A 9,350-nucleotide genomic window follows, 5' to 3' on the forward strand; every position below is an offset into this window, starting at 1 on the left:
ACGTGAAAGCTCTACGAAGCGAGATAAGACATGCGAACTACATCTTTCCAAAACATCTGCATTAGTTTTCTGTGATATGCTGTCATCATTCCTCACATTTATTGTAGATGTGCAATACATTTTCATGTTTCACCTAGCCGTTCTGCTGCTTCTCAGATAAATCCCTCCAACTTTTCAACAGATACACAGAAATGACAGGATCTGTGAACTCAGACCTATCCAGAAATATTAGGCCCTATCAGCAGAGCTAAATCTCAAGAGTACTAACAGCAGGCCTTAAAGAATATTACTCAATGGAAAATCTTAGACAAGATTTACTGTACATGATATTTTTCAGATTACAAAGATGATACATTTGTATTAAACTCATGATTCATTGTCAACTCGTGTCCTGCAGAATTCACAGAAGGCATCATGGAGCACGATGCAACTTCTGATTACTTGTGAGAGGGGCCCCTTTCTGCCATTTTTACTTGGGTTAAGCTACTATCAACTTCAAGGACGGACATTTCTTGAGAAGAAAATAAATGCTAGAGTGAAGTGTTAAAGGCTCTGATTCTAAGCAAAGAAATATCTTTCCAACGGGAACAATTTATTTATATATCTAACAATAATGAGGCTGTGAAGAAACAGAAAAGTACAATAACATGTGGCTCCATAAATTGTGACGATAAGACAAGTCCAGAACTATACTTATCTTTTTCAGCATTAAATACACTAAATCTTGGCAAACCAAAAATATACAGGTTCCTACTGCACCAAGCAAACTTTAAAGAAGTTTTTTCTTAATGAAAACAGAGATGAGAATGATCACTTCTTTTCAACAGTAATTTTTTGGTATTTAAGAGAGACAGAGAGTGCTCTGTTATTGATCTCTGCACAGCCATCCTGCTTGAATCAATAATCTATTAGTACTTTTAAATTAAAGTTAGATTCATCAAATGCCCTTGAGAGGCCTCAAACATTCTGCGCCTTATTTCATGCTCGTACATGAATTATGGCAGCTTCCAATCAGTCTGTGGAATGATAAAATTTTAGCTCTAAAACTCTAATACCAGCAGACAATGTGTTTCATATTAGCTCATTCAACTCTCCCAGTCCATCTAAAAGGCAGTTTTTAGGCTCCCCATGGGAAAACAAGGTTGTGTCATTCAATAAAACAACTGCACTCCTGCAATCCTTCTGTGATTTCAGTTTGGGGAAAGCAGTCTTTGAGGAATAATACTGATACACTTCTACTTTTTTCATGATTTCATTCTAAAGAAGCACCAGCATCCAAATAGCAGTGTTCAAACCACAAACCATATGTACAACAGAGGTCTGTCAGGCACCGGCCAAGCACCAGGAACTTGTGATACCGAGAAGAGATTAAGCAACCAGCTCAGTTCATAACTACACAACATAGTCAGCAACTGAAAAGCTGAAGGTGCCGCTAGAGAATTTTTTTTCTGGACAACTTGAAAAGGTATAGGAGAAGGAAAGATTCAATGTAAACCAGTAGACTCTCCCTAAAACACCCATATGTATATTTGCCACTAAAAAGGCTTAATCTATTCAATGTAATACTTGCATCAGCTGAACAACCATCTAGAGAGTTTGAGGGTTGTTTTTTTTTTTTTGGGGGGGGGGTGTGTGTGTGTGTGTGTAAGAAAATCCAGTTTGGGAACATTCACTTTTGATCACAGGCAAGACATACAGCTTTCTGGAGAATGCCTGAACTCAGATTACACATGCTTGACTCTTACTCCAGCTTCTGACTTACTATTCTTCCTTGGATTTAGCCTTTTTAACTCTTTATTTGAAAACGTAGGTACTGCCAGCATGGAAGTGCAGAAATCTGGTGCAGGCATCTGTAGCAATTCATGCTCAGCAGGTATAAAGCATTATTTCTGTATCATGTCGGTGTCTAGTGGACGCATGACAGCAGAACCCGCTTTCTTCTATGCATGTCTGCACATGCAAGGTGGAAGAAAGAAAGGATGGAGGGCGGACAGTTGACATTTTCAGAAGAGTCATTTTTAAAGCAGCCTTACAATTTTAGGAAGAATTCAAAGAAATAAAAATAGCTACTTCTTTCCATGCCCTGCTGTCTTGTCCTACGGGATGTGACACTTCAGGGTCCCTACTCACCAGAGAAAAGAGAGCCCGGGTGCCGTCACCCAACACCTGAATGCCACTTAAGCACACAGGGACTCTCAAACAATCGGTCACTTCACAATTCCTAAGATGTCTGAAATATTTCTAAAGGTTAGATAAAGCAGCAGATAAGATCTTTAAAAGCACAGTGTGCTTTGTGAGAGCTAATTTACTGCCAGCTAAACCATGTTGACAGATGGAGGAGGTATTTTACTTTGTGACCAACTAGAAGCAGGCAGGCATTATGAAATGCCTTGCGTTTCGCTAGAAACTTAGATTATTAAGCTTGTATGTTAATGCACACTTTGGACAGTTGAGTCTTAAAAGAATAAGAAGTTGTAAAGCAAATGGCATTTCCTGGATAGCCTCAAGGGAATTTTGAATACTGAGCTAAGGGTCCCTGGTGGGAAGCAGCAATTTCAGCTAATTAGGGTGAATAGCAAAGTGTTGCATTTGGTCAAAACATTCTGTTAACCCTCATTTTTGTTGGCACCAACAAGAGTCTGGATTTTTTGCCCCCTTTTTTTTTTTTTGTGAATTCACTGCAGGAGTGCAAGGCACACAGCTCACATACATTAGGCAGAAAGTCAAAGGAAACGCCAAAGTTCAACTAAAGTACAAGTAATTAGAACCAGATTCTCTGCTGCTTGTATGTGTGCATTTGATTGTAGAAGTTATTTATAAGCCTCCAAACATTTGAAAAAATAACTATATACTGTAGATCATTTAATTTTTATGTCTCGTCTGGAAAAAAAAGTCTGCTTTTAATCATCTTCCAGGAAAGAGCCAGGAACTGGGAAAGTGGGTCTCAATTGTTTCAATACAAATTTCTCTCTTTCATGTGCCACATAAAACTATGCTATAAAATTAAATCCAAAATATCATTGTCTCAAACCCCCCCCATCCATTTTTTTTTTAATAAAAAACTTCTTTGAATTTGTCATGCTTAAATAGTTTGCATTGTTACGAGGGTTTGTTTTTTTTTTAAACTGTTGTTTGGAAGACAGACAAGGGGAGAAGAAAAAAACAAAGAGTGAGAGAGAAAGAAAACATTATCGTGGAGACTTGCCAGCCTTGACTTAGTAACCTGGCCATGACCCTCCAGCGAGTGTGTGTTTGACCCGGTCACACATGACTCTGGCTGCGTACTGTTGCTGGGTTATAAGTCCCAGATATTTTTACCATATATACAACAGGTGGGGATCACGTACAACAGAAAGAGGAAAACAAAGTCTTCCCTTGTGTGAAGACTCCCATTTTCTCCCTTGCAAAGAAAACACCACAAAGCAAAGAAGTCATGCTACTATTTCACGTAGCTGTGCTGGATCGTTGTTTTACCCAGGGGTTGACGGCACGGAGGTGGAGTGGGCTGAGGGCAGGAGGACGGAGGAAAAGGCTCAGGGGAAGCCATGTGCAAATGTTAATCAATGCAGAACGAATTACCAAACTGTAACATCGGAACCACAATCGGAAGTCTTTCCTCACAGGGCTGGGTATGCATCGAGGTTCAGGAGGGAATGTTTTTTATTACGAGTGAACGCAACATACCTGGATTAAAACACAGGCTGCCACAATAACTCCAGATTGAGATATTATCAGGATTTTCAGAAGTACTTAAGAAAGTATGTCTTCCACATTTGAGGGTTTCTATTTTATTATTTGCGTCTTGCTAGCTGCACAAATCTGCCTTAAAGCCATGATGCTAAATGTAAGTTATTCTATTTTAATTCCTGATTACAATTTTTCGAGCATTAATTTTAATCAAGTCATAGTTCATGTCTACAAGACTGTCTAGGTCTTAAAGAAAAAAAGGTATTTGGGCTGAAAGCCAAAAAAAACCTCCAAGTCTTCAGTTTTGCTTTTAGTCTGAAAAGGGGCATTCCACTTTCAACAGGGACATCAGAAGATTAAACATTATCACCTGGTTTCTACTAGAGGGTGCCCAATCCAAAATGATCCCTTTCTGTTATTTTAAAAGCTAAAAGAGTATCCCACAGGTTTTCACTACGAGCTGCTCAGGATTCCTACAGTATGATTAAAACAACAAAAAAACTAGCAAGAAGTAGAGGTTATGGAGCTCAGAAGCCCAATCTGCAAGGTCTTACTAATGGACAAACTGCACACAAGGTCACCTAAAGGTGCCTCAGACCAGGTCATTTTAAGAGCCATGCCTAGGGCACAGGCATGCCAATAGCTATCTCAGACAAGGTGCAAGCCCCGACAGGCGCAGCTGAGTTGGCAGAAGTCTCTAAAGCCAAAGTGCTTTTTGCTGTTATGACTCTTGTCAGTGAAAGAGCGATACGGACAGCTGGCTTCTGGCCCGTCGCATCTGGGAGAAGAAGGGTCCTAAAAACTGCCTTGTGAGTACAAGAAGCAGTTAAGCACACTCTCTGCTCCGATATCCTTACCCTAATGAAGTTCCAAGTACAAATTTGGCCATTGCTCCACTGCAGGCAGACATACCATCAGGACAGTATTTTCTTCCCCCACCCTTTTGCATCTCATGTATTTAGACAGTACACCATTTTGGGCAGGGTCTTAGAATATGCTATACGGTTACTGCCGCTGCAGGACCTTCAAGTGCTACTCCAACGCAAATAATAGTAATGATCGTGATCCTGCCAAGTCAAAAGGTGTTTGAAAGAATGAACCTTGAAAGGCCTCCATAATCTTGAGGGGAGCCATTACTTGCAAAGCAGGTCCTCAGAGCACTTTCATTTTAACTATTTTAGCATTTCAGTGTTAAAACGCAGACTAACTTCAAAGGATGAGTCTAAAAAAAATAAGACTTCTTCATATTCAGCAAATGCCTTTGCTGTGTGTATACCAAGTTGTATTTCCCAACTGGAATGGTAGAAAAGAAGTGTTTACACTCATCTGCTGCATCTCCCCCAGTTTAGAACTGGGAGAAAGTGAGTGGCATCATATTCCTTCGTGCCTTTCATCGACAAAATTGCCAAGTTTCAATTGCAAATCTGTAATGTTAACCAGCAGAGGAATGTAACGTAAGTCAGAGGAGTCAGTGGATACCAACCTTGGCCATATAACAGAAGTATAGCCCTTTGAAACTTTTATTTATATCAGGGGATTAGGGCCAGGAAATAAAGTTCAGCATCCTACGACCATCATAGCAGAGCTATCCAGATTTGTTTGCAGTAAATCAGAAGACAACAGCATCTATCTTTTGGTTATCCTTCTGTTCTAGTCTCATAATACAATTTCTGTTCCTTAGCAGCTAACTTCTTCATCTGTAGCACAGATTTTATTATTCCCTCAAATATCCTCTATTGGTTGCCCAGTGAAGGGTGGGGATTTTTTTGTAACATACTTTTCTGTTATGCTACAATCTGGCCTCTTAATTAATCCATTTGTTAAGCATGCAAATTCAGTTACCTGACTTTACAGTGCCATTTATCAAGGCACTCCAGGGCCCCCACCTGTCAATGCCAAGTGACATTCCTGCACAGATCACAGACACCCTGAGTGACTCTCCCCAGGCCCTGCTGTCCCTGCCACGCAGCACAGCAGGCAGCGCTTCTGGTCCTGCCCTATTTAGCAGCATGAAAGATCCTGCTCTCTTCTACCCATCTGATCTACAAGCATGGTCCCTGCCCCTCCAGTATGTGAATATCCCATGAGCATTCATACTTTTACCTCTGTAACACCTAAGTGAGATAAGGGAAGAGCTATTCTTCTTACTTTACAGATGGGAAACAGAAGCACTGATAGCCTAAGTGCTAAGAGCTAAGCAGTACCCAACTGGGATTTTCAACAGCAACCGACAATGTAGCTGTAGCTCTAGCAGCATCTTCAAAACATAGCCTTACATGCCTTGCCCCAAGTTACACATGGAACACATGACAGAGCAGGAAACTCAGTTAAGTCTGTGCTCAGTACCTCTAATGTGGGGGCTCCAAAGCACCCCCAAGTAGGCAGGTGCACCCCGCTCAGCTGCTGACTGCAAGGCAGGCCAGGGCTGGGTGCCTTCTGCCCCCAAGAGCCACCACTGCTGCTGGCAGGGAACTCAGAAGAGATGATTAAAGGCTTGTCTTCATATTCTGATCTCCACAGCCAGCTAAGAATCAACGTTCTATAAGACTACCCAACCTTACATACAATTACACAGGAATGTCCCGGCAGACAACAGACCTGCCCTGAGAGAAGTCCCGAATCCTCTCCCGAAGGCAACTCAGCAGCACCCGTGCACGTGGGTGCTGTGTCCCACACAGGCATAACCAACACCAGAAACTGCCACAAAAACCTCCACTCTTGACTACCAGCCTCATATACCGCCAAGACATAAGCCTGAATCTACCAGGTTAGCCTTATATATGGAGCACATATGATCTGGAAATCACTAGTATGCCCCGACCATGTTATTTCTGAATGCAAACACCCTGAAACTTTTTTTCTGAAGCTGCTGCATCGTTCTGTTGTGTCCCACAGGTATTCTGCAGGGAAGCCGGCACTGCAACCACCCCTGGTGCTTCTCCCAGTAAAGCCAGGACTTCTGACAACTATGTACTCTACACACATATTTACTACAGCTAGCAGGGACAATGAGGAAGCTGCAGCTGCTCTGTAAGAGCGCATTCATATTCTGTAGGTTTGCTCAGGAGGGTATTTTCAAACAGGAGTAAGGTTTACCCTGGTTTGCAATGCCTGGTTCTCAAGCACCAGCTCCGCTAAACCCAGAGGAAGTATGAATAACTAACATCGGAGATTTGTGTTCACATCACCTTTGAGAAGAAAATGATACTGTTTTCCAGGCTGGTGTTTTTTTTTTTTTTTTCTTTTTTTACAGTTATATCAGCAAAGCAGTTCTACATTTGAGTTTATGTGTCCATGTAGCCAGAGAGACTCATTTACACCTGAGCAAACATGGAAGGCGGAAAGCTTGTCAGGATTAATTATATCAGGGACAAGAACTGCGTCTGGTTATACCTGTGTTACTCTCAGGACAGCGAGACTTAATGACGCGCTAGTAACTGAGAACAGGAGCGTCTTTCGCTAAATAAATGGCCAGGCAGACGCCATGAGGGAGCCAGGGTGAAAGTAAGTGTACAGACAGGATGGCCGGAGGGTTTGGCAGGCACAGTGGAGTTTACAGGGCAGCAGCTCATCAGTTTGTATTAGGAGCCTACCTTCAAAATGAAAAAGAAAACATGTTAAATGAAAAAAATAAATCGTACGGAAAACTGAAGAAAAACATCCGAAAGATGCTAGCTCTGTAGTTTTTTCAGGTCAGTGATTTTCTGCTTGGCCACTACCACACGAAATTGCACCAGTCTCAAGTGAAAATTCCCCATTATTGCAAAACTGAAAAATAGGGTCTTCCTTAAAAAATATAGATAATTGTGCTATCATTTGTGTGAAGTTAGGTTTTCCTTTGAAAATGAACTTTTCTTACAATTCAGGCCCCGTTTGCTTCACCAGCGAATTCCCAAGGTCAGATCCTCATCTGGAGTAAAGTGGCACAGGCAAAGAAGCGACACTAATTTAGAGAGGATGAGAACTCTGGCCTCTTTATTCTTTATTTATGAAAATGGAGCCTGTTTCTGTGGCCTACTGATACAATTGTGGTGTCACAAATTCAGCATGTTTTCCCTGCAGGATCAAAAATAAGAAGAAAGGCACATCATGAGGGATGAAACACTTAAAAATAAAAGGGGTCTGATTCTTTTTTCAGATCTGTTTTACAGTGTTGTCACCCCACCGATTCCAAGAAAGACTCTTGGCTTGTAAACATAAATGGAGAAAACTCAGATCCAGTATCTTCAATAATAAATAAAAATTGCAAGGGAAATGAAATAGTTACTATAATCTCTATATGCATCCAGATATTTTACTAAGTCATAAAGTCTCCATTTATAGTTATTAAATGTTTTGTAGTGTTTTGAGGACTTTTATCTTCAAATCTTTTCAAGCATCCAAACAGAATAATTCAGAGTATTACACTAAAGGAATGATTTTATTCTTCAAAATGCACCTCCTATCCAAGTTGGTATTAGTTTTTGGTATTACTACGTCTGCCAAATAAATTTTTTATTTTCTGTATATTCAACATGTTCTTATGACACCATTCATCATGACTTTTTGCTGTGGCTTGAATCCAGCAAGAAAGCGATTGTTTTAATATCTTTAATCACATAATACTACTACACAGTTGTTCAGTACCACATGGACAAAATAAAACTGTTGTGCTCTATTTGGAAATGCAGTAAAACTGACTTGCTGTGCAGTATTCTACATACCAATTTATTTCTCAAACTTTGGGACCATTAATTCAGACCATTTTGATCTTTAGGTGTTTTTAAATCTTAAAATTAATAGAGTGACTCAACAAGAGCCAATTCAGTGATCAAAACTACTTCAAGTAAGTATAGTAGCAGTTAAAATGCTTATCATCCCAATTAATTTGTATTACAGCCACACTGCTGGATATCACTAATTGATTTATATACCCTCCTTTCTATACCCATTTACAAGGGCAATTATGAACTCCATCACATACGTTTAAATGGGTTACATTAGAATAACATCTAGAAACTAGACTGCTGAGCTTAAAATCTTTAAGAACAGGTAAATTCTTCATTAATGGGTATGCTATCAATCCACTACAAATGGCCTATAACCTTTAAGGCGGTACACGGTACTAATATTTCACTTTTCATGGGCAGTTTGGGGTTGACTCCAATGATGAGCTCCACCGTTATTTTTAATTGTTTTTAAAATTGCATATTATAGGCAGCAATAAACACTTACAAATTAGTATTATACATCCACAGCTTTCTGCAAAGCATAGTCTCTATAAACAAGTTAAAACGCATACATCTGTAAATAATAAGTATAAGTATGCTGAATTTAATGAATAAGGGCACTAAAAGAAATTGAACAGTAGGGGTTCAGCAATTAGAGTAACTGCCCATTTTATTAAAAATGTATTGTTTCCAGCTTTTGCTTTAGAAGGCTTTTATTGCTCTGCTAATTCTAAGTTTTGATTTCCTTAGAAAAGGAGGTCCAACTCCTTATTTTCTTTGACAGCCCCTCGTCACACAGCCACTCACCTTTTTTACAAGGCAACGGACAACCGTGAAGCTTTGTATCTCATTGCTCGGGATCTCACTCTCGGGCCCTCGCTGCAGACCTTTTTTTGGCATTATGCCACCCAGAGGTACGATCCTTTATTGAGTAAGGTTTCATCCCACAACGGA

The 9,350-nt window shown here is 40.2% G+C and overlaps 1 protein-coding gene across 2 annotated transcripts in view; it reads right to left on the reverse strand.

Annotated features, from left to right (window-relative positions):
- The window catches only part of RARB (retinoic acid receptor, beta), a 214,142-nt gene that overhangs the window by 70,996 nt on the left and 133,796 nt on the right, over positions 1 to 9,350 (reverse strand). The window lies entirely within an intron of this gene.

This window comes from Pygoscelis adeliae, unplaced genomic scaffold (genome assembly GCF_000699105.1).
Source record: "Pygoscelis adeliae isolate BGI_AS28 unplaced genomic scaffold, ASM69910v1 Scaffold25, whole genome shotgun sequence".
NCBI classification, from domain to species: domain Eukaryota; kingdom Metazoa; phylum Chordata; class Aves; order Sphenisciformes; family Spheniscidae; genus Pygoscelis; species Pygoscelis adeliae.